The sequence below is a fragment of the Vicugna pacos genome, chromosome 20 (assembly GCF_048564905.1).
Source record: "Vicugna pacos chromosome 20, VicPac4, whole genome shotgun sequence".
NCBI lineage: Eukaryota > Metazoa > Chordata > Mammalia > Artiodactyla > Camelidae > Vicugna > Vicugna pacos.
Window position 1 is genome coordinate 13,554,495 of NC_133006.1, and position 27,280 is coordinate 13,581,774.

A 27,280-nucleotide genomic window follows, 5' to 3' on the forward strand; every position below is an offset into this window, starting at 1 on the left:
CATATAATCTATTCTAAAAAATGTTCCTTGTGCACTTGAGAAGAATATGTACGCTGTTGCTTTTGGATGGAGTGTTATATCTTTTAAGTCTATCTGTTCTAATGTGTTATTTTAGGCTAATGCTTCCTTGTTGATTTTCTGTCTGCATGATCTATCCATTGATGTGAGATATTGAAGTGCTCTACTATTGTTTGGCTGTGTATTTTTTCCTTTAGGTCTGTTACTATTTGCTTTATGTATTTAGGTGTTCGGTGCATAAATATTTACAAATATTATATCCTCTTGTTGGATTGACCCCTTTATCATTGAGTAACACTGTTCTTTGTTTCTTAATACATTCTTTATTTTAAAGTTGATTTTGTCTGATACAAGTATCACTGTCCTAGAGCTTTCTTTCGGTTTCTGTTTGCATTGAATATTTTTTTCCATCCCTGTACTTTCAGTTTGTGTGTGTCTTTACATCTAGAGTCTCTTCTAGGCAGCATATAGGTGTCTTGTTTTTTTTTAAACTGTTCATTATTAGGGACCAATGTTCATATATTTATACATAAATATATGTAGGTATTTTTCTGGTGTGTGTCGTGTGTGTTTATGAACTGGAATCAGATTTTCAAAGAGGAACATGTATTCATAAGTACATATACATTCAATTTGATATTTCAGTTTTGAAAACTGATGGTCATGTTCTCCTAATGAGTCACAACCTGTGGTGTTTGAAAAACAATGTCAAAGAGTATTCTTTGGAATCCTATCAAAATTATTTCTGTCTTTGTCCTGGTTCCTACTGTAAATACCCTCATCAAATCTAGAATATTTGGGTTGATCACAGCATCTTTTCATATGGCTTATAGAGTAAAAGAATGGGATGCATTGTCTCAAAATTCTACATTGCTCATATTTTCCTGTATTCTACAATACTGGAAGTCAGTTTGCTGTTTTTGATCTGTTTTAAACCTTATGGAATTTCATATTTCCAAGTTAGCATATAAGTTGTAGGTAAAATTTCCATGGTAGGTACCTGTCTTAGTGCTAAGTGGTGAATCATAATCAATAAGTTGTTAAGTTCATTGTAACTTTTATTCTCAGGGATAACCATTTTGCTCTGATTAGAAATGTTAATTCAGAAACATTATTGAATGAGTTTTTCTTACGTGATAAAATCTTATGAAATGTGTAAAATACTTCTTTTTTGATATCTGGGGTTAAGAATACTCATTTAAGCAATTTTAGTTTATTATAGCTATCTATATGAGAAACCAAAAAATGCCCAATTATTCACCATCATTAGGCTGACTTTTATTTGAGACATAGTTAAATATACCCCTTAAAAATTAAGATTAAAGCTCAAATAAGTTTGAACTTGCTCCTTGAAGTAATTAATACTGGGATGATCTCACTTCTCCATTCTCATTTTGAAGCATATAATTCTTAAATTTAGTCAGATTTTTGCTTTTCAAACAATTTTGTTTTAATAAAATGCTATGTAAATAGGAAGTGGTTTTTTATTTTATTTTTTTCCCCTTGCCCTAAACCCTGATTTTTTTTTCTCACACTTTATTATTAAGACCAGGATCTATAATGCAATAATTACAATCATGACTTCTCCTTTTATCAGAAGACCAAAAGAATGAAATTGACTATTTTAAACCAAGGACGAATTCAGATGTCTGCCTGCAGAAGTTATTAGAAATGTCCTGGGAAAAGCCTTTCTAAAAATCTAAATAGAAGAGATTTAGAGAATGAGAGTGCTGACCTAAGTGATAGATGAACTTACTGCTATGTCATAGTTTTCCTGTGAACTAATGTTACCCTTTTGGATGTAGCAGTCTCTCTGACATCAGTTTACTCAGCAAATTAAGTGAATATGAGGTGACTCCAATAAAAAATGTCAGATATACAGCAGGTATAAAATTTGATGACATCAATTAAGATACTAGATATTTTAATATTTTTTACTCATGACCTGAGTTATTTTAAGTCTTGGACACTGGAAGTCCTGCATAGTATTTTTTCTTATTCTGCTCAAGTAGATGACATAAATATTTAAAAATTAATGTTACTGTGGAATGTGTGATCTAGTTAAAATAATAATTTTGTAAAATTTGAATGTAGTTACCTTTTATCTTTCTTAAAATGCTTGCCTTTATTGTATTATTTTAAAATTCATAGTTTTTATTTTTTAACAGCAGTTTTAGGTTTAGGGCAAAATTGAGCTGAAAGTACATATACCCCTTCTACCACCACTGTTCCCTCCCCACTTTCATTTAAAATTTAATAGCCAATATTAATACATTACTATTAACTAAAGTCCTTAACTTACATTGGTGGCTCATTTTGGTGCTGTACATTCAGTGGGTATAGACAAATGTATAATGGCACATATCTACCATTTTCCTATCATACAGAGTAGTTTCACTGCCTAAAAGTGCCCCACCTGTAATTCCCTTCCCTTTCCCTCAACCCCTGTCAACCACTGATCTCTTTATTGTTTCCATAGTTTTACTGTTTCCAAAAATATCTTGTAGTTGGAATTATACAGTATGTAACATTTCTGGTTTGGCTTCTTTCGGTTAATAATATGCATTTAAGGTTCTTCCATGTCTTTTTCTGGCTTGATAGTTCATTCTTTTTATTGTTGAATTACTGCATTGTCTGGATGCACTGCAGTTTATTTGCTTAGTGAGGAATACCTTGGTTGCTTTGAAATTTTGGCTTTTGTGAGTAAAGCTTCTATAAGCATTTATGTGCAGGTTTTTGTATGGATGTACTAGTACTTCAGCTCATTGGTTAAATACTGAGAAACATGATTGCTGGATCATATGGTAGGAATAGATTTAGTTTTGTGAGAAACTGTCAAATTGTCATCCAAAGTGGCTGTATCACTTTGTATTCCCATCAGCAACAAATGAGAATTCTCATCACTCCTCATCCTTAACAGCACTTGGTATTTGACAACATGATGTGTGTGGATTTTGGCCATTCTAATAATGGATGGTGGTATCTTGTTTTAATTTGCATTTCCCTGGTGACATATGCTTATTTCACATCTGAATGTCTTTTTTGTTGAGGTCTCTGTTTAGCTCTTTATGCTCAATTTTAAATTGAGTTCTTTGTTTTCTTACTGTTCAGTTTGAAGAGTTCTTTGTATATTTTGTTTACCAATCCTTTATCACATATGTGTCTTTCATAGATTTTCTCCCAGTCTATGGCTTGTCTCTTCATTGTTTTTAAACATTTATTTAAAAACTTTTCACTCAGACTCTTCATATTTTTTTAATCTCTATTTTAATTCTGACCTAAAGTATCTACTCTTAATTTATTGAGAATGAGCCAAGAAAATCTTCTATTACTTAACTAAATAGTGAAATATTTTTTCACAAAGTTTAGCACAAAGAATTGGCTTGCTTACAGAGTTTATGTAAAAATATTCCTAAAAGTTTAATGTCAGATTTGAAAGCATAGAGCATTTGTTGTGTTTTGCTTTGGGAAGCTTTGCGTTGAACCCACTGATTTCTGTGGGCCAGTTAGAATTCCTCATTCCTCTAAGCTTGCACTTGTAATAGCATTTCTCAAACTATGTTGCATGGAATTTGAATATTGTTTAAGGTGTATGTAGTTATTTTTTAATGCACTAGGTTTTTATTCCTTAGTTACATAATTTAGGAAATATTTCATGCTTTATCTCAGCTTAAACATTCGCAATGCATATTAAATCTTTAAAAACAAGGTTTTAGTAAATTGTATTTGTTTAATACAGTGATCCCCGAAGTCTTTGATGACGGAACCTTTTCTTTTGGAACATTTACTACAGCTCTCACTCATGCCATTGTGCAGAAAAGTAGTGAGGAAAATGACGCCCTGATGTTGCATGCCCTGGGAAGTTCCCTTGGCCTAGCCAAAGGGAAGATAAAAAGTTAAAATGTGTAATTTTTAATATGAGAATAAAGAGATATTTTCCTCTGTTATTCTTGATAGTGACCAGTTGTGTTACATATAGCTTGTGATATCGCGGAACATAGGGCTATTACTTAATGGCTTTCCAATCAGAATCATTTTGCAAGTGTTGTATAAAAAAGGGGTCTGAAACTTATGAGTTTCTTCTCACAAATAAATTCTCCTTGAAAGAGTATTGTTTTCTTTGGTGGTGAGGACTTCCTCTTCAATTTTAGAAGATTTGTCTGGTGAAAATGTCTTTGGGTGGTCTTTTCACCCAGGAGGTTGATAGAAAAATATTAGTTTACCTTTTCTGATAAATAGTTACTGTAGTTCTCTTATTTAAACCCGATCTCACGGTTTCCTCTGTAGATCTGGTGACTCAGGTAGAATTGGCACATGGGTTTTTCTGAGGGTTGCTTTTTTAAAAAAGGGAACCATGTTTCTCTGAAATCTTGGATTGATGATAACCTTAATATTTTTCACTAGTTGAACTGAAATGAACCTGAAATATAATCACATTAAAATTTATACTTGGCACTTTAGAGACTAATATTTCAAAGCTGTTGTTTCTAATTGAAGACTCTGAGCCTTTAATGCCAAGTTCTGATTTATGAACAAGGCGAGGAAGAAAATAAAACATCTTCCTTTGGTTTTAAATTATTCCTTAAAGTGTTTTTGTACTTTTGAAATTACAGATTACATTTATACCTACTGTTCTTTGCATTTCCTCATATTCTTATTCTCTTTCTTTGAACATTTTGCTTTTCCTGCGTAGGTAATTTTTTTTTTTAAATTTATGTGTGTACATTACGTGCTTAATTATTTTCATGTTATAGGAGTTAGTTGAGGATGGTGTGTAAATGATTGGCTTTAAAAAATTAGTTCTTAAAATTAAAGGAGGAAATAGGGAAAACTTTGTATCAAGTAATGGGCATTAGAGTAACTGTGTAAGAGATTTGAGTGATACAATGATTATCTAAAGGACTATTTTTCTTCTCCGTGTTTTTAACACACAAACTTTGCTTTTGCCTAATATAATTTATTTTGTTTGGGAAATAAGACAAATGACCTTTGACATTTTTTAAAAGAGTTCTTTCTAAGAAAGTGCAAATGATATTAGCCACTTTAAAGAGAATTTATTATACAGTGAGCAATTTTTTACACCCATAAAATAGAATAAAAAGACTTCTATGAGGTGAACTCAAATTCCTTGTAAGAACGAGTAACATTGTTTAGTTTAGAATGCAAGAAAGTTGGTTTTTACATCCTCAAATACATCTAGCAAACTCTTCCAAAGACCTTTGTACTTGTTGCTTCCTTCTCCTGGAATTCTCTTCCTAGCCAATTCCTCCCAATATTTGCATAATTTCCCTCGGGTCTCTCCTAATATTTCGCCTTCTGAGATTACCACCTTAGCCACTACCTTACCTAAAATAATACTCGTCGCTCTTCATTCTCATTCTAACTCCATTTTATTTTACTTCATTACACTTCTTCCTACCTGTCATAATATACATTTATTTGTTCTTCACTTTTTTTTGGTTACCTCTGTTAGAATGTATTCAAAGAGTACAGGATCATTCCTTTGTTCTCTGCTTTATCTCTAAGCTCATAGAAGGTTGCCTAGCACATAAGTAACTCTTTAATGATTGAATTAATGCATTTCGGCCAATCATGTAACTTCTTAGGGTGAAATTTTCATACCTCTAAACTATGTTATCATGTTCCTTTGCTCCCTTTCATTTGTTCTTGTCTACTCACTAATTGAATATGTTATTTTTATCACACCATTTTTTATTTTATTGTGGTTATATTTGCATGCCTTTTGCTCCAATACATTATAAGCTACTCTAGTGTGTCTTACTTATCTTGTTGCCTTTGGCATTGAATATGCAACCTTTGACATTATGTACATATATTGCATTTTATGGATTCATTATCAGGAAATTATATATTCTGATTCACAATGATTTATCATATGCTGAATATCTAATACTTAAAGAGTTACAGTACAATAAAGTACATTTGATACTAACTTTTAAAGATACACACACATTTTTGTATTAAGAAAGCATTTAGAAGGCTTTCTTTTCTTCAGAATCTTTGGTAGAGAGCTTGGGAAGTGTTTTCTTTGTGGTGGTTTTGTGGATAGAGTAAGTGCTTTGGTATCAGACATATACCTTCACTGGGGTCAGATCTTGCCCCTTACGGGCAAGTTCTAGTTACATGACTATGGACAGGTTGCTTTTTTTTTTCTCTTGACCTTTTATTTCTCATCTATAAATTGGAGAAAATACCTTCATTATTATCATTGTATTGACAGTTACTCAATATTTCCATGTGTGGAGATACTATGCTAAGTATTTTATATTAATCCATTTAATTTTCTTAGTAATCCTCTAAGGTGTGGGGGTTTTACATTTCATTTTACAGATGAAATTGATATATTGAGAGGTTAAATACCTCGTGCCCTGTCACAGAGCCAGCAAATGGTTGAACTAGACTGGAACCATGATGATTTAACATTTCCATTACTGGCCTCTTACACTAATATAAAGAAGATAGTATTTGTCAAGTATTGAATTCCATTATTGGCAAATAATAGGTTCTCAAAGCATGTTGATGTGTTTCCTTGTTTTCATTTTGTTGCGATTTTGTGTTTGAGTAACATTTATATACTTTCTTCAGTCTAGAAGTTATTTTTACCCTCTTTCCTTCTTGGTAGGAAATCACATGATTGTGTACCTTTCCTGTTACTCAATGCAAATAATCTAAAGAAATAGACATGTTCAGTTATACACTATTACAGAGTATTTCTATAAATACTATATAGATGAATCCTAAAATTCTGGTAGTGGGGAGTGGGTTTTATATAGAAGTTATATTTTCCTACTTACCCAGGAGAAAAAGCTTGATGTGGTTAAAGAACAGAAGTCTTATACAAGAGATCTGAGTATTTTTTCCTAGCTTTGTCAAATTTTGTTAATAACTTTGAAAGTCATAACTGCTGGATCTTAGTTTTATTACTTGTCAAATAAACAGAAGTACATAATTTCTAACATTTTAGGATTCTATTCTGTTGCTTTTGGTTTTAAGTTTCCTACAAGTTACCTTTTCATTTATTGTATGTAGGAAGCTTCCCATAGGAAATCAGTAAATGCAACTTGTATAAAGAAGTATGTTAATTATTCATTTTATTATTTTAGGAGATTTTTCAGCAAAAACTTTGCAGGCCAGAAAAGAATCATACAATATATTCCAAGTGCTGAAAGAAAAGAACTGTTAACTAAGAATACTGTACCTGGAAAAGCTGTCCTTCAGAACTGAGGGAGAGATAAAGAGTTTTCTAGACTAGCAAAAACTGGAATATATTACCACTAGCCAGACTCATAAGAGGTGTTAAAGAAAGGTCTTCAATCTGAAATGAAAGAATACTAATTAGTAACAGAAAACATATGAAAGTATTAAACTCGCTGGTAAAAGTAGATAGATAGTTAAATTCATAATATTCTAATGTCATAATGGTGGTGGATAAAGCACTGGTAACTTTAGCATGAAGATTAAAAGATAATATTAAAACGAACTGTAAGTACAATAATTTGTTAACAGATACACAAGGTAAAATTATATAAATTATGATATCAAAAACATAAGATGTTGGGGGGAGTGTGAAAGTTTATGGCCTTCTATGCATTTGAAATTAAGTCATCTTAAAATAGTAGTACTATAACTCTAAGATGTTTTGTGTAAGTGCTGTGGTAACCATAAGCAAAAACCTATGGTAGATACAAAAAAGATAAAGAAAGAGGAATCTGAGCATACCACTCCAGAAAATCATCATATCACAACAGAAGAGAGTAAGACTGGAAGAAAAGAACAAAAGAAGTACAAAACAACCAGAAAACAATGAACAAAATGGGAATAGTAAGTTCATAACTATCAATAATTACTTTAAATATTAAATAAATAAGTGAGTTAAATGTCTAAATTCTCCAATCAAAAGAAATAGAGTGACTGAATGGATAAAAAACAAGACCTAATTATATGTTTTCTACAAGAAACCCACTTCAGATGTCTGGATACACATGAAAGTGAAAGGATGCAAAAAGATAGTCCATGCAAATAGAAATCAAAAGAAAGCAGAGGTAGGTACAGTTATACTAGACAAAATAGATGTTAAGCCAAAGATTAACCATAGAAAATGGTCAGTATACGATAAAGGGCTCAGTTCATCAAGAATGTATAATGTTTATAAATATTTATGCACAGAACATAGGAGCATCTAAATGTGTAAAGCAAACACGAACAGATTTTAGTGGAGAAATAGATAGCAATACAATTATTATAGTAGGGGATTTCAGTACCCTACTTTTAGCAATAGATCATCAGGCAGAAAATCAGTAAGTATTCATTGGATATAAACTATACATTATACCAGATTATTTCACAAACATTTATAAGCACATTCCACTCAACAGCAGCTAAATATACATTCTTCCTAAGTGCACAAGGAACATTCACCAGGATAGATCATATGTTTGGCCACAAAACATGTTTTTGTAAATTTAAGAAGACTGAAATCATTTCAAGTATATGTGTGTGTATATGTGTGTATATATATATATATATATATATATATATATATATATATATATATATTTGGGTTTTTTTTGGACCACAAAGGTATGGAGCTAACAATAAATACAAGAAGAAAACTAGAATTCAGAGACTAACATTCTCCTGAATAATCAATAGTTCAAAAAAGAAACCAAAAGAAAAATTAAGAAAATATAATGGTATAAATGAAAATGGAAACACAACATATGACAACTTACGGGATGCTGCAAAAGCATTTCTAATAGGGAAGTTTATAGCAATAAATGCCTGCATTAAGAGACAAGAAAGACCTCAAACAACCTAAGTTTACATCTCAAAGACTTAGAAAAAGAACAAACTAAGCACAAAGGTAATTGAAGGAAGGGGATAATAAAGATCATTGTAGAAATAAATGAAATCGAGACTAAGAAGACATAGAAAACATCAGTGAAACTAAGAGCAGCCTTTTTGAAATGGTAAATAGACAAACGTCCATGTAGATTAACAAAGAAAAGATAGGATTCAAATACAAATTTATAAAGGAAAACGGTGTCATTAAAGCTGATACTATACAATTTGAGTAAGAGACTACTATGAACAATTATATGTAAACAAATTTTGCAACCTAGAAGAGATGAATACATTCCCAGAAACATGCACTCTCCCAAGACTGAATCAGGAAGAAGTAGAAAATCTGAATTTACTGATCACTAGTAATGATGAAATCAGTAATCAACAAACTCCCAAGAAACAAGTTGAGGACCATGTGGCTCTGTTGATGAAGTCTACCAAACATTTGAAGAAGAATTAATAACCAATTCTCCTCAAACTGTTACAAAGACTAGAAGAGGTGAGAACTCTTCCAAACTTATTTTATGAGGCCATCATTACCACGATACCAAAACCAGTCGAGGATGCTGCAGAAAAAAAAAAAAAAAATTACAGGCCAATATCTTTGATGAACATAGATGCAAGAATCCTCACCCAAATAATAGCAAACTGAATTCAGTAGTTCATTAAAAGAATCATATACCATGATGAAATGGGATTTATTCCCAGGATGCAGAGATGATTCAGTGTTTGCAAATCACAGGGTGATACACCACAATAAATAAATGAAGCATAATTTCATATGATCATCTCAACTTACGCAGAAAAATCATTTGGCAGAATTCATCATTTCAGATAAAAATTCTCAACCATCTGTATGGAGGACACATACCTCAATATACTAATTTCCCTATATGATAGTCCCTCAGCTAATATCATACTCAGTGGTGAAAGCTGAAAGCTTCTCTGAGATTAGATTGTCTAGTTTTGCCACTTTATTCATCATAATACTGGAAGTCTTAGCCAGAGCAGTTAGGCAAGAAAAGTAAATAAAAGGCATCCTAGTCAGAATGGAGGAAATTAAGTTGTCTCTATTTATACATGATCTGATTTTATATCTAGAAAACCTTGAAGACTCCACCAAGAAAACCTGTTACAGTTAATCAGAGATTTCAGTAAAGTTGCAGGATATGAAATTGTTGTATAAAAATCATTTACATTCTGTACACTAACAATGAAATCTTAACAAGAGACATTAAGAAAACCCATTTAGAACAGTATCTCAAAGAATAAAAATACCTTGGAATAATGGTAACCAAGGAGGTGTAAGTTCTGTACCCTGAAAACTGTAAGACCTTGATGAAATAAAATGGGGTAGAAAACACAAATAAATGGAAAGCTACTCCATTCTCATTGTTTGGGTAAAATTGATTTTGTTTAAGTATTTCTACTACCCCAAACCATCTGTAGATTCAGTGCAACACCTATCAAAATTCCAGTGGCATTTTTCACAGAAACTGAAAATAAATCATAAAATTTATGTGGAACCACAAAATGTATAGAGAATGTATAGAGAATGCAGTCTTGAGAAGGAAGAATAAAGTTAAAGGCACAGCACTTGCTGAAGTCAAACTGTTTTACAAAACTTCAGTAAGGAAATCAATGTGGTATTAGCATAAAAACAGACACAGATCAATGGAACAGAATAGAGACAAATGGGGAAATGATTATCTCCTCAAGAAGTCGTGTTGAGAAAACTGGATATTCTAGGAAGTACTTTAAGACACTGCCTCAAACCATTTTGAAGATGTATCTTTAAAAGTATTTACTTTATATAGAGATTTTTTCCATTGGACTCTAGGAGTCAAGAGACTTAGGTTTTAATTTCTAATTGATTTGTGATTGTTACTGGTCCGATGGTCTAACCTGTTTGAGACTTGTTTTTCACATTTGACTAGAGCAGAGAACACCATACTGTTTTTTAGCCCCAGAATTACAGAATTCTGTGAAATATCAGATGTCCTTGATTCTAAGAAAGGTGTTTTAACTTCCTGAAGGTGGAATGCCTCTTAAATTGATAAGTTTATTTAAATTGATATGTTATTTTTTTTTAACCTTTGTAGCTTTTGTTAATGGTTTCTTATACTCAGCAGTGTCTCCGATTTAAGGAGAAATGGCAATTATCTATTTTAGTAGTGTATATTTAAAAATAACACTTAACCTCATATTAAAATTTAGTTGGAGGATTCCACATTTTGCATGCACTTAAATATTTTCTGTAATGTTTATGAAAGTTATTTTAAAACTAGGGAACATGATGGTAATACAAATCAGGCACTCAGTTTTTTAAAAAAATAAATTAACTATTAACAAAATATAAACTTGAAACATGTATTTTATGGAATCATATTACCTCCAAATTATGACTGAGAAATTGATTTGGTAGGAAAAATTCTAGAAATAGACTTGTTTGTAAATTCTGAATCTAATTTTGGCTTTGCCATCAACTTGTTTTGTTATGTTGGCCAAGTTGCTTAACTTTTTCTGTTAATTTTTTTGATTTAAATTAAATTATCTGCCCTCTAATTTTGAGACCCAAGTGTGTAATAAAGCTTTTCAAAGATTATATATTTTCAAAACCTTTTGAAAATTTTGAAAGCTTATACAAATGCATGATTTGACTCTGTAACTCGAAAATCATCTCCATTTATTCCCCCATTTTTTAGTGAAAAAGGAAAAAAAAGAGTAAGAATACTCCCCTACCTGAAAAAACAGTGAATTTCTCTTTTCATGAATATCTTCTAACAAAGCTAATGAAAAAATAATGGAACATTATATGTTAAGATATTATATTCTAGACTAAAAATGTTATATTGGATTTTTAAGATGAACCTTTTCATTTTGAAATAGTAATAGAATCACATGCAGTTTTCAGAAATAGCACAGAGAGATCTTTGGTACCCTTTGCCCATTTCTCACAGTGGTAACATCTTACAAAACTATAGTTCAACGTCACAGTCATTATGTTGACATTAATGCAATCAAGGTCAAGAAGAGTTTGTTTACCACAAGGACCCCTCTGGTTACCCTTTTATAGGCATAGCCACTGCCTCTGCCCCCTCCCCTATCTGTCCTTACTCCTGGCAAGCACTAGTCTCTCCTCCATTTCTATAATTTTGTCAACTCAAGAATTTTACATAAATGGGAATTTACACTATATGACCTTTTGGGATTCTTTTTTCACTCACCATAATTTCCTGGAGTTGCTGCATATATCAGTATTTGTTCATTTTTATTAAAGAGTAGTATTTCGTTGTACCAGTTAATTTACTTCCTCATCTGTTGAAAAACATCTGGGTTGTTTCCAGTTTGGGGGTATTATATATTTAGCTGCTGTGAATATTTGTGTACAGATTTTTGTGTGTGAACATAAGTTCCCATTTCTCTGAGGTAAATGCCTAAGAGTGAAGTTGCTGGGTGTTCTGATGATGACACGATTGGTTTTATTACACTGCCAGAGTGGTTGTACCACTCAGCACTCCAGTCAGTAATGTATGAGTGATCCAGTTTCTCTACATCCTTTCTTGCATTTGATGCTACTATTTTTTTTTTTTTTTGGTTTGGTTTGGTTCTAGGCATTCTAATAGGTGTATAATAACATCTCTGTATGACTTTCATTTGCATTTCAATAATAACCGGTGATACAGAACATTTTTCACATGTCTGTTTTCTATGTATTTACTCTTTGGTGAAATGATTGTTACATATTTACCCATTTTATTATTAGATTATTTATTGTTTACTGTTGAGTTTTTAAGAGTTCTTTATAGGTACTTATCCTTTGTTGTATATGTAGTCCACAAGTATTTTTCTCAAAGCTCCATAGCTTGTCTTTTCATACTTTTACCATAGTCTTTTGCAGAGAAAAGTTGTAAATTTAGAATTAGGTCCATTTTATCAGTTTTGCCTCTTATGGGTTGTGCTTTTGTTTATCAAAACAAACGTTTGACTTGCCCTTTATTCTGAAGGTTTTCTCCTATATTTATTTTTGTAAAAGTTTTATAGTTTTTTACATTAAGGTCCATGGCCCATTTTGAGTTAATTTTTGTCTAAGATATGAGGTTTAGTTTTTGTTTTTGCCAGTGGATTCTCTATTGCTTCTGTACCATTTGCTGAAAAGGCTGTACTCCCTCCATTGGATTATGTTTGCAAGATTTTCAAAAATCAGTTGGGTGTATTTTTGTGTGTGTGTGCTCCTGGGTTTAGATTCTGTTCCACTGATCTATATGTGTTTTTGTTTGCCACATCAATACTGTCTGATTGGTGTAGTAGGCTTGAAGAGCAGATAGATTTTTTTTTTCCACTTTATTATTTTTTAAGATTGTTTATTCTTGGGCGTGTTTCTACGTAAATTTTAGAATTAGCTTGTGTGTCTCCAGATAACATTACTGGGATTTTGATAGAAATTGCATTGAACTTAAAAATTAATTTGAGAATTGACATCTTACTATGTTGTGTCTTGTAATACATGAAAATGTTGTGTTTCTTCACTCCATTTAAGTATTCCTTGATTTCTTTCTTATTTATTTTCTAAGTTTCTGCCTGTAGGTCCTGGACTTGTTTTGTTAAGTTTATAGCTCAATAGTTCATTTTCTTTATGTGATAATAAGTAATATTTTAATTTTGGTTTCCACATGTTCCTTATTGGCATATGAAAATTTAATTTTTGTGTGTTAGTTTTGTATCCTGTCACTTTGCTAAACTAAGCAAACAGTTCTAAGAGTTTTGTGGCAGATCTGTTGAAATTTTCTATGTAGAGAATCATTCATCTCCAAAAAGGATACTTTTCTTTCTTATTTGTATTCCTTTTATATCTTTTTATTATCTTACTGCAGTGGCTAGAACTTTCAATGCTATGTCGAGTAAGAGTGGTAAGAGCAGACATCCTGGCTTTGTTCCTCATCTTGGGAAGAAAGCATCTAATGAGAATTTTTATAAAATGATGTTGTATTATGTCAAATGCTTTGTCTACATCTGTTTACATGATCTTATGATTTCTCTTTATTTAGTCTATTGATACTGAATCAGCCTTATATATAACTGGAATAAGTTCCAGTAGTCATTATATATATAGTCCTTTGTATATATTGCTGGATATGATTTGCTAATATTTGGTGAGCAGTTTTGCATTTAAATTTATGAGAGATATTGGTCCATAGTACCCCCCCCCCCCAATTTTGTACTATGTCCTTTTGTTTTGGTGTCTGAGTCCTAAAATAAGTGGGAACATTTTTCTTCCTTATAAATTTTCTGGAACAAATTGTGTAAAACATATTAATTCTGCTTTAAATGTTTGATAGAATTCTGTGAAACCATCTGGACTTAAAGATTTCCTCTGTCATCTTTGCTATAGCCTTGTGTTCATCCAGTGAGTTTATTTTGATGATTATATTTTTCCAGTTCTCTAATTTCCATTTGGTTACTTAAAAAAAACTTACTAATTTGTGTTAAAAGAATTCTAATGGCTTGTTAAAGCATGTGTGACGGCTGCTCTAAAATCCTTGTCAGACAGTTCTAACATCTGATTCGTCTTGGTTTTGACGTTTGTTGGGTTTTTCCCCATACATGTTGTGCTTCCCTGGTTCTTAGTATGGCAGTGATTTTTTAAAATTATATCCTGTTATTAATGAGACTCTGGAGCCCATTTAATTTTTTCCCCAATCAGCCAGGCCTTCTGTTTAAGTGTATCATGAGGGTTGGGTGTCTGTATATGTTCAGAATCCCACTAGGGTCCCCCACTTACCCCAGAGTACTCCAGGACCCCTAGCGCGAAAGTGAGATGCTGACTCCCACTGCCTTGCTGCGGATGGTGGTTGGACATTCACCTTCCCCTGCTGCGGATTTGGGTTATAGTGTCAGTTTCCTGCTGAGCCTGCTGCCACCAGGGGAGGGTGGGGGAAGTGGAGCATCCCACAACCTCCTTTGGCCTCATGAATTCAGAGTAGGGCTAGGACTCTGCCTCCCCTGGGCACTGCTCACCCCAGGGGAGTGGGGAATGGGAGTGTGGACCAGCCCTGCGTGGCACTGCTGGGGAGGTGTGGAGATTAAGCTCCCCATCGGGCCTCGGTGGCCTTGAGGGATGGGGGAAAGTGGAGTGGGGACGAATTGCCAAAAACGTAATTTCTATTGTTAGTCCACCCTGTTTCTGGTCCTTGGCTGGAGGGAGCAGGCTTTTCTTGGAGGTTCCACAAGATATCTGCTGCAGCACCCTGCCTGGGACACGGTGCAGGGGGAGGGGGGGCGGTCAGGAAACCCAGGGTGCTCATTGCCAGGTTATTCCTCCGGAGGGGAGGTCTCGCGGCAGCCAGCTTTCTTTTTTCTGCCTTTCAGAAACTTCCTGTGCTTTCTTGTCTTGTTACAGCAAGGGTTTTTCAGTTGTGAGAGGAAGGACTTGGGAGGCATGGGGCTTTCCATCATGACAGAACCAGAAGTCCCTCGAGATACTGCTTTATACTGCTTTGTTACCACAGAAGCACATAAAATAAAATCAAATGTTCTTATTAAAGTAGGGTACTATCTTGTGAAAATTTTTTCCATCTGGATTTTCTTCATTGATTTCTTCATTGATTTCTACATTGGGTTGTGATCCATTATTAGGACTTTTCCCCCCTAGAATCACAGGATTATTTTCTTATGAAACAAGGAGTGTCTCTGACCCTTTTTATTGTGGTAAAATAGATACAATGTAAAATTTGCCGTCTTAGCCATTTTTAAGTGTACAGCTTGGTGGCATTAATTCTGTTCACAGTGTTGTGCAACCATCTCCATTATCTGTTTTCAAAACTTTTTGGTTGTTAATTAATAGACTTTTTGGGGAACTGTTTTTAGGTTTATAGGAAAACAAGTGTAAAGTACAGAGTTCTCACATCCCCCTGCCCCCCCACCCCCGTTGTTAGCATCTTGCATTAGTGTGGAGCCTTTGTTACAGCTCGTGATGTTACATAGTTATTCTGTAGGTTTTGACAAATGTGTAGTAACATGTGTCCACCTTTACAGTGTCAGACAGGGTAGTTTCACTGTCCTGAGTGTCCCCTGTGCTCTACTAGGTCATCCTTCCCCTCCCCTCCCCCACAACTCCTAGCACCACTTACCGTTTTACTATACCTACTTCAGTATCCTAAAATATCCATATTTTTTTTAAAGTTAGTTTGTCGAAACATTTGGAGACTGTAATTCAGTTTCAGAACATTAGGAAGGTGAAATATAATTAAAAACCATTTTTATAAATGCTCATTTTAAATAGAGCCAGTTACTACAAACCATTTATGTGTTCTCTTAGAGGATTTTGCAAAGGTGGTATTTTGATTTAAAGGGAAAGCCAATTTAAGCAGTTAGCATTATGCACCATTATGGCAGTTTATGTTCATGTTTGCTCAGCTTTCCACTTACTCACCTCACTTTTTATTCCCAGCGGTTCTTAAAATGCCTCATGGTCTATGTCTTCTTATGTTTGGAGCATATATTACAGATAAGCAAGAAAGGGGTCAGACTCTTTGAGATCGTATACTTAAATACCTTTAGTTATAAAGGAGGAACCAAACTCCAAAGATGTAAAAGTTCAATTTCCTATTTTCTTCCTTTGAAGAAAAGCAAAACCCACCCTGTATTAGACTCTTATTTTGTGCCTGTAATATGTCTTCATATATTTTGTGTATTGATAAACTTGAGGATTGGAGGAATGGGTAATCTTATCCACATTGACACAAAGTTCATGATAGATTAAAACTGAACTCTCAACGACTGACCAGTGCTTCTGCCAGGAAGGACTGCACGTTGAAGCTCCTCTTCAGACTTCTTCACTTTTTAATGTTGAAGCCCAGTTGCTGAAGTGGTCTAGAAGGAAGAATCAGAATCCAATGGACCGAATTTATCCCTGAGTGTCATAGTATGATACAGATGTTCTCTTTTGTAGTAAATTGTGACGACGTGGGAGGCCCAAGGGTAAAAAGGTAGAAGCAGTGCGGTGAATAGAACAGTAGAGAGTGCAGTGTGGCTACAGCTGTGACACAAGTGCGGCAAGACATCAGAGGTGGCTTCCCTTCAAAAGCAGACAGCTAAGCTGAATTTTGCTGTTGGCATCATGAAAGGGTTGTTAATGTCTTTGAAGTATCTATCTGTAGGACTTTTGAAATATGTTTGTGGTCCTTTCTGGCTCTATGCTGACAGCAGTCCTCCTCAGCCTCCTAAGATTTTGTGCCCTAGTTGAGAAAGGTTGGCTTACACTTGTTGGTTTAGAACCGTTGAAAAAGAATCAAACTTTTATTTGTGCTGCAAGTGAGAGATGTTCGTGATGGTGACATTTAATGACAAATAGCTTGTTTTGTGATGGTAAGAGCTCAGCTCTAGAATTAAGGAGAACCAATTTGATTGAATCTGGATCCTGCAATTATGTGACCATGAATAAAGTCGATAATCTTTGTAAAACAGGGGCACTGCTCTTTTGTGGATTAGATGAGATTATGCTTATAAAGCTCTCAGCTGAGTGCTTGGCATATACTGAGTACTGAGTTAGCTACTTTTATTAATAAATAAGCCTTACCTAACTGTTTGTAATTACAAAAATATGGTAGTACCTGTTAGTCTGGTGCTAAGCTTGTGCTTAAAATAGTTGGGAAAATGTTTTATTTAAGTTTAGGTAGACTTAAAATAATATTTCCAGTAGTAACCATAAATTTGAACATGTGTGAAGAAATAAGAATTAAGAGCAGTCCTATTTTGGTAAATAGATATTAAACAGTGTTTTTCTAAGAAAACCACAAAGAATTTACCCATAGAGTTCTTCAGTGTGTAGCATCAGGATGTTTAACATGTGATTGTGTGTACCCTCTTCCATACTTGGAAATCTATGTGCTTTGTGTAAATTTTTGCTTCATCACATTTTTGGACCAAGAAGTTTTTGATAAACTTCTTGTTTCATTAATAATTTAGGTAGCTTCGTTTATCAGTGTTGAAGGATTCCCAGTACAGTTGCTCAACAACTAAACTATTTTGGCTTCAGAGTTCTTTTTTCTTTTTTCGAATATATTGGGTCCATTGTTAATCAAAAGAAAGTTGTGATTCCTGGCTCAAAGGAATTTAAAATCTGAGGTGGAGAAGACTGATACAAATATATACAGGGTAACTTAAGGACAACATTTTGACATGATAAAAATAAAAAGATTCTGTTGGAATCCCAACCCATCACTTTTAACAAAAGCAAGTGGAATTTTTGTAAATGCCTTACTAGGAGAGGATGATTTCAAAGAGTTTTCTACAGTTTATAACAGCAATGTGTTGGTCTTACCTTAGATTGTGATCTTACTTTTATCAATCTTAAAGTGACTCACTGTTCAAGTTGGGCACACTGGTTTGAAAGGTCCTCTTCAGTTATAAGCCGTAAAAATGCCATGGTGGTTTGGGGTTTTGATTAAAAATAGAGTGTGCTGATTTCTGCGTAGGCATGCTTGCCATATTTGTTTACATTTATTCAGTGTTGGTATTGCTTTTATTTCTAGCAAATATTTCTAAAGTGTATTTTTGTCTTGTTTGTGTTACAAAACAGAAAAAGCAAAACTAAAGGTGTAAATTCATACACATTTTATAACGTGTTAAATAAGGTATTTGTTTTTGCAAATAACATGAGGTAAGTTGCCCTTTTTTTGTCTCTTTCTGTACTTCTGATAAATAAAGCCCTGAGATTAATTAAAATTTGCTGCAGTTTTGATCATCTTAATGCTGATGCTTAAAACTAATATAGGCACAAAAGAGGAATACTTTTTAGAAATTTATTTTTTTATCCCTCTTTACCTCCTGGTAACTGTAAGTTTGTTTTCTTTGTGAGTCTGTCTCTGTTTTGGAAATAAGTTCATTTGTGTCCCCCCTGCCGCCTTTTTTTTTTTTTAAGGATTTCACATATAAGTGATCATAATTTAGTATTTTTCTTTCTCTTTCTGGATTAGTTCACTTAGTATGACAATCTCCAAGTCCATCCATGTTACTGCAAATGGCATTATTTTATTCTTTTTTATGGATGAATAGTATTCCATTGTATAAATATACCACAACTTCTTTATCCAGTCATCTGTCAGTGGACACTTAGGTTATTTCTATGTCTTGGGTATTGAAACTAGTGCTGCTATGAACATTGGGGTGCATCCATCTTTTCAAATTAGAGTTTCCTTCAGATATATGCCTGGGAGTGGTATTGCTGGATTCTAGGGATAAGTCTATTTTCAGTTTTGGAAGGAGACTCCATACCATTTTCCATAATGGCTGCACCAAATTACATTCCCACCAAAGGTGTAGGAGGATTCCCTTTTCTCCATACCCTCTTTACCATTTATCATTTGTGGACATTTTAATTATGACCACCTTGACCAATGTGAGGTGATACTTCATTGTAATTTTGATTTGCATTTCTCTAATAATTAGCAATATTGGGCATTTTTTAATTTGTCTATTGGCCATTCATATGTCTTCATTAGAGAAATGTTTGTTTAGCTCTTCTGCCCATTTTTGAATTGGGTTGTTTGTTTTTTGTTACTGAGTTGTATGAGCTGTTTGTATATTCTGGAAATTAAGCTCTTGTCAGTTGCATAATTTGCAAATATGTTCTCCCATTCTATAGATTGTCTTTTTATTTTGTTTATAGTTTATTTTGTTGTGTAAAAGCTTGTAAGTTTAATCAGGTGCTTTTATTTTTATTGCCTTGATAGACTGTCCTCAGAAAACATTTCTGATTTATATCAGGATGTTTTGCCTGTGTTCTCTTCTAGGAGGTTTACGGTATCTTGTCTTATGTTTACGTCTTTAAGCCATTTTGAGTTTATTTTTGTGTATGGTGTGAGGGAGTGTTCTAACTTCATTGATTTACATGTGGCTGCCAGCTTTCCTAGCACCATTCATGAGAGACTATCTCTTGCCCATTGTATATTCTTGCCCCTTTGTTGAAGATTAACTAACCATAGGTTTACTTCTGGGCTCTGTGTTATGTTCCATTGATCCATATGTCTGTTTTTGTGCCAGTATCACGCAGTTTTGATTACTGTAGCTCTGTAGTATTGTCTGAAGTCTGGGAAGTTTATTCCTCCAGTTTCATTCTTTTTTTTTTTCAGTACTGCTTTAGCAATTCTGGGTTTTGTGATTCCATGTAAATTTTAGGATTATTTGTTCTAGCTCTGTGAAAAATATTCTGGGTGATTTGATAGGGGTGACATTAAATCTGTAGTTGCTTTGGGTAGTATGGCCATTTTAACAATATTCTTCCAACCCAAGAGCATACACTTTCTTTCTATTTCTTTAAATCATATTTAATTTCCTTTTTATAGTTCTCTGTGTGTCTTTCACCTCCTTGGTGAGGTTTATTTTAGAAATTTAGAATAGTTATTATACACTTGAAGTATTCTGCTAGAGATGATAATACTCAGGATTTTTAATCAGTCCATTCAGATATGACAAGAGTGGGCTACTATGGTGTCTTTGAGATTTGAAGCAAATGTGTAAAGAGCCTATTATTGGTGGTCCTCATTGGTCAGAGACAGAGACTTTTATGGATTTGCTTCCAAATGAAAATTTAAAAACACCAGCAGCTAACATGTATGTAATCGTTTGCTATGTATAAAGCCTTATTTGTGCAGGATGTCCTCTTGATCCTACTATCAATTTGATGAAGGCGTATTATTATCTTAGCTTAACTTACTTGCCCATGATCATAACATCTAGTAAGTGACACCACCAAGATGCTAGGCTCTGCATTTCTTTTTCTACATTGCCCAGGGACATGTCTTGATTTTAAAATTAATCTTAATGAATATTGGAATCAGAATATGTTAGAAATATTTTATATGCTCTTCCATTGCATTTTGGAAACAAAATTAACAAAAGGTTCCCCAATGTTCTTGTGTTACTAGTCAGAAATGACAACTGTTGAGGTGCTGGGGAAGTGAAATGGACTTGAAAGTAATTACAAGATCCAGGTTAAGTAAAAGAAAATTATATATACATTCTGAACACAGAACCAAGTGAGAATTTGAGATTCAGCATTTTAAAGGAAAAAAACAAAAAGAAAGCTAACCAGAACACCAGTTTTCAGGGTAATGATGCTGTACTAATGTGCCTGTTTTTAAAGGTACTGATGATGTACTAATACATCGTTTAAGGATTATGATAAACTGCACAGATGTGCTTTAATTCCCTTAAACAGAAATTCCTTGAACTCATTTCACCTACAAGGGATTTGTGGACTTAGTCAACAGTCAACGAATATAAACATTTCACTTGAGTAGAGAGGCAGAAAGGTTTTTCTGTAGGAAAGAGGGGGGAAATGCTCTACATACAAAGACTGAGGAAAATTTCATATGCTGTGATTTTGTTCTAATCAGAAAAAAATTTCAGGACACACGAGGTTCTACCTGATGTCTTCCGTTGCTGTTAATTCCATAAAACGCACATTTGTGCTCAGTGTAGGACCAGTCTTACAGAACTGTTCAAAAATGATTTTTTTCTTCTTCTATCAGCCCCCAGAATATTGATTACGTCTACATAGCTGATACAAGTATTGCCAGTGTGCCCTTTAAAAGGTTAAAGTTCCTCTCTAGAAGTCTACCAAGAGTTGTTTTCCAAATCATAGCCTTTCCTAAACCAAAGTGAGGCAACTGGTAGTACCGCCTGTGTTGAAAGATAGGATGGGAGACATTGCAGCAGGCTGCAGGGGCCAGTTTCCTATTCCCACCGCCTGGGGTTCTGCCCTGGGGAATCTGTTTTGAGTTGCCAGACTCAAAGTGAATAATTGTATTTAGCATCTTCGTATACTGGCGTGAAGCTTAACTTTGTAAATTAAACATAAATTACATTTCAGGCCATTTATCCTTCTTAAATGATTTTTTGGTCACATTTTTATATACTTTGACTGCAGTTCTTGAAATACAAGGATGAGTCTTATTTACTGTAGAAATATAGAGATTTTTAAAATATTATTGTTCTGGCTGGAAAACATTAAAACTGCATTTTACAGAATGAGTGTGCTAGAGTTAGAAACTGAGATCACTGACCAGGGAGCCACAGTGCAATAATCTGAAGAACTTTTCCACAAATTTCCCCAGATCATTTGATTAGGTGGTTTTGAGGTGGCTCCCATACATGGCACAATTAGATAAGGCTTCTGTGGAGATGATTCTGATCCACACTCGTGGTTAAGAGCTACATAAGTCCAGTGCTTTCCTGTTTCCAGCAAGGCCCAAAGACATGAACTGGTTTGTCCAGAGACTGTGGATGGCAGAGCCCAGAATAGATTCCAGTCTCCTGCCTCAAGTCTCGAGTTTTTTTTTTTTTTTTCCCACTTTATCAAAGTCACTTCCCAATTTGGATGTTTACACTAATACTGGAAAACCCTCTTTTCTTTCCTGTTTCAAACTTGTGAGATGGTGGTCATGTGAAATGCTTAAAGATTCTGGCTCCAACATCAAACTTTAGATAGGGACTGAAGATAGGGTAACTTTTTTTAACCTCTGAGCAATGTGTTTCATAGTTTTTTCATTGTAAGAACTCAGTAAGTGCTTATTAAATCAGTAGTGATTCATTTAATTAGTTATTTAAAAGGTATCATTTGGAGTAATGTTACATCACGTTCAACACACACTTGGTTCATGGCCAGCGTTCAGGAATATTTATTGGATAAAAGTCAGTCTTGAGGGAGTCTTTACAATTTTAGATATAAATATCCTTTTCCATAATTTTAGATATAAATATCCTTTTATTTTAGATATAAATACATATATAAATACCCTAATTTCTGCATAATTTAGAGTAATTTTTATAATTTAGAATGATTTTTGAGGGGGAGAATATGGCTCAAATGCTAGAGCACATGCTTAGCATTCACAAGGTCCTGGGTTCAATCCCCAGTACCTCCATTTAAAAAAAATTAAATAAACCTAGTTACCTCCCCACACCAATAAATAAATAAATGAATAAAGAAATAAACCTAATTACCTCTCCCTTCAAAAAATAAATTAAATAAATTTTAAAAAACTAGAGGAGATTATAGCTCAGTGGTAGAGCACGTGCTTAACATGCACGAGGTCCTGGGTTCAATCCCCTGTACCTCCATTTAAAAATAAATAAATAAACAAACCTAATTACTTCCCCCCACTGGCAAAAAAAAAGATTTCTTATCTTCCCAGAATAATTATTTTGTTTTGCTTTTTATGTAATAGTAGCATAGTTGTTGCTTCTGAAAATAAGATCACATTTGAGTAGTTACAAGACTTATGTTAGATCAGATTACATCTCTACCTTGGGCTTCATTTTTCTCCATCTGGAAATGAGCAAATTAGGCTAGATTTCAGCTCTCAAATTATTTAAATGTATCTTATTGGCTCTGTTCCTATGTATATGTATAAAGATACATCCTTTTGTCTCTGTTCTCTAGAGAACACTGGCTGATAGAATCTGTCCTTTTTGTGAAAAGTGTAATTAATTAGATGGTAATGCTAAGCACTTTGACGAAGGAAAACAGGAGCTCGAAAATGGGAAGTACCATTTCAAATGGAGTAGTCAGGGTGAGATGTAGGAATATCTTAGGGGTAGAGCGAAATGTATGTTTCTAACAGCTTCACTGGTAATTAGTCAAAACTGGAAACAGTTCAATGTCCATCAATTGGTAAACAAATAAACAACCTATGGTACCTGTATACAGTGGAATACTAGGCAGCAATAAATAGCAACAAATTATTGATGACCATGACATGAATATATCTCAGAAGCATTATGCTACATGAAAAAAGTCAGCCATCAAAGAATATATACTGTATAATTGTATTACTATAGCATTCTAGAAAAGGCAAAAAGTATAGGAACAGAGAACAGATCAGTGGTCAGCAGAGATGGGGGCAAGAATTTTCTATAAAGGGTGTAAAGAAACTTTCAGGGGTGATAGAAATGTTTTCTATCTTGACTCTGGTGACATTTATACATCTGTATTCATTTTGTCAAAACTCAAACTATATATTCACTAAGTCTGGCTTAAAAAAATTCTTTGTACATTACATAATATGAAGTAAACCTGATGCCCACTGACCATATGCCATTTCTGTTTAGACTTTCTATTGTCCTTGGAGAAAGAAGTACCTCGGTTCCAGTTTGAAAAGCATGAGGCTGAGAAAATTCTCACAGTTGATCATGCTAGTTATGACAGTTAATTTACGAACAATTTCAGCTGTAACACAGTACTTACTAGCATGAATTGTGGCAGTCCTAGAAAGCAGTAGTTTCTTGAGGAACACAGGTGAACAGGGCTCCAATCATAGACTAAAACCAAAAGACATCATTAATACTGTGATCAGGGATGCAGATTCATGTGGCATGAGGAGGGAACTTTAATTTGCCAGCATTGGAATCAAGACCAGAGTCAGGCTACTGCCATGTTTCATTAAAAGTTCAGTAAATACTTCTCTCAGTGTTTTCATCATCTTCTACGTTTTCCTTATTCCAGCCAGAAAGGAAAAAAATCAGCCAAAATCACCAACCTCTTCCTTCCTAGGATTTTTAATTAGATGCCAAAATCCCTAAAGTAATAAATATTGAGTCTAACCAAATGATGCAGATGATGAAGACTTAAAAAATATAAAGCAGCTAATTTAGCACAGGAGCAAAGATTAGTAAACCAAGATTCACCAAGGCTTCCCCCCTTTATTGGCCACACTACCAAAACTTACCCTTCAGAATTTCTTAACAGGACTGCACCCGAGTCATTCAAACAGAGTTACAGATTCTAGAAGCTTTGCAGGGAAGACAAATGCTTAGTTATCACTTAACAAGCCCTTTGGGAGTAATGGAGCCAGATGTAAAGGTCAAAGGGAAATTCCAAGAAAGCGTCAGACTTTGGTGTAACTAAAATACACACTCTTTGTTGTCATCACTTCTGTCCCTCTTTGTTCTCACCATCGCATTAGGTAAAAGGTGGAAAGAAAGTAATGACTTTGGTTAGACTTTAGAGTGCCTGCAACTCCTATTCATTCAAAGCTTTTAACTCATTTGGAGACTCCTGCTTGGGCGTGGTTTTAAGCGCTATGGCTGTATATAATCAGAGAGCCTAATATACTCCTGGCAATTCAAATGTAAAGCTGTTTTTAACCATTTGGCTACCCTGTTGGGGAAATACCTAGGAGTGGAATTGCTTGGTTAAATATAGTATGTGTTTAACTGTATAGAAAACTGCCAACATATTTTCCAAATGGTCATACAACTTTCTTTTCCCACCAGCAGTACATAAGAGTTTAGTTACTTCACATCCTTGCCAGTGCTTGCTATTGTGTCTTTTAAATTCTGGCCATTCTCGTGGGTATGTAAGTGTGGTTTTAATTTGCATTTCCCTAATGACTAATGATGATACCATCCTTTCATGTGCTTATTAGCCATTTGAATATCTTTTTTGGTGAAGTATCTGTTCAAATGCTTTGCTGAGTTTTTATTGGTTTTCTTTGTGTGTGTGTGTTGCAGGGGTGGTATTTTTATTATTGAGTTGTGAGATTTCTTCATATATTGAAGATAAAAGTGTTTTATCAGGTATGTCTTTTACATATATTTTCCCTCAGTATGTGACTTGTTTCTTCTTCTGACCTTCCATTTTTATGTATGTGAAACCGTTAGACTATCCCACTGCTCTTGGGTCGTCTTCTCTTTCATTCATTTTTTTCCGCTTTGTGTTCCGGCTTGGATAATTTCTGTTTACCTGCTCAAACTTCCTGATTCTTCCCTTAGCTGTGTTTTTACTGCCAATAAGCCCAACTAAGGAATTAATCTGTGATATTCTATTTTTTATTTTTAGCTCTTTTTGACCTTTTTTTTTTGTAGGTTCCATCTCTCTGCTGCTGTTCCCCATCTGTTCATGCATGTTGTGCCCTTTCCACTAGATCCTTTAACATATTGCTAATAGTTATTTTAAAGTTCCTATGTAATATTTCCTACAGCCGGATCCTCTCTGATCCTGGATCTATTGACCACTTGTCTTTTGATAATTTATGGTATTTTAGTTGCCTTTGTTGTATGTTTCACAATTGTTATTGAATGCTATATACTCTTTGTAGAGTTACAGTCTATGTTTGGATGAATAGTATTTATTCCTGGAAATGGGCATGCCTCTGCTTCTGTTAAACTTGGGTAGTTGAGTCAGCCAGCAGTTGAACTGCGTTTGGATCTTCTTGTTGCTCTGTCACCTTTAGTGCAGCAGACTTGGATTTCCTTCAGTGGGAGCTCATGTTACCTGTGCTTGGTTTGGGGTCTGTGGTACTGGTGGGTTTTTCTCAGTGTCCTTCTCTTTCAGGACAGCTGTCAACAGTTCCTGTGTGCCTGCCTCACAGCGGGGGAGTCTCTCCGTGCTCTTGCCCCCCACCCCCCAGCAGTAGAATGCTCCTTCTTGTTACTGGATGTGGGGCTTGTGGTGGGGACAGGGTGGACATTTCTCAATTCTTCTTGTGCAGCCTTAATCTTAGGTGGGCCCTGTGCACGTGGGCCTGGGGGTGTGGCCTTCTCTGGATCCTGCTCACCCCCCTTGTGGAGTCAGGCTTTGCTTCGTATCCGTGAGGTACTGGGCCCAGGAGGGTTTTCTGCTTCTCCCTAGTAGTGTGAGCTTCTGTTTGGTGTAAGGTAATGGTCTGAGGATGTGCACGGGGTTTTGTACATGTGCCAGTGGTCCCATGCTCACCCTTTAAAATGTATTAAAATTGTACCTGTTTTCTTCTCGCCTACCTCTTTCTCTAGTGCCCTGTCAGTGGCGAGACAGTGTGTACATCCCGTCTCTCCTGAGAGGCTTTTACTGCTCTCTGCAGTGCATTTACCTGGTGTGGTGGCTCGTGACCTCAGCTCTCTGATGGGCGCAAGGAAAGTTACGATTTTGTAGATTATCTGGAGTTTCCTCATTCCTACGTTTCAGGCAGCAGTCTCCTGTGGTTCTCTATATCCTAAAGTAGAAGCAGAACACCACAATAATTTTTATAGATTGGGATGAGTTTTTATGATAAAATATGAATCTGCAAAGAATCTGTTTATGGCAAGCTGTTTGGTGGTGCATGCCTCAAATCGTCTGACACACTTACTCCTTTTCCCTGACATTGGGGGAACTTTTGTGGAAAGTTTGAGAAGTACTGAATCTTAGGCCAAGCAAAAAAAAAAAAAGGCAGACAAATTCAGCTCAAAGCATTGGTTAGTCACCGGTGACATACACACTTGTAGGTTGGCCACTGGTTTCCAGGTCCCTCCTGTGTCTCCCTCAATAGGGAGGTGGCTGGAAAAGGTAAATAAGTTGATTTTTTGTTATTAACGAAAAGTAGACTGTATAAAGTTGCTAGACACTGGACCATTGCTCCTAGGGGAAATGTGTGTA

General features: G+C 34.7%; 1 protein-coding gene and 1 non-coding gene across 5 annotated transcripts in view; both read left to right on the top strand.

Moving 5' to 3' along the window:
* SUPT3H (SPT3 homolog, SAGA and STAGA complex component) overlaps positions 1 to 27,280 on the top strand; it is a 382,338-nt gene that overhangs the window by 118,781 nt on the left and 236,277 nt on the right. The window lies entirely within an intron of this gene.
* On the top strand, positions 22,935 to 23,007 carry TRNAV-AAC (transfer RNA valine (anticodon AAC)). The gene has a single exon. It is a non-coding gene; the product is annotated as a tRNA-Val (tRNA).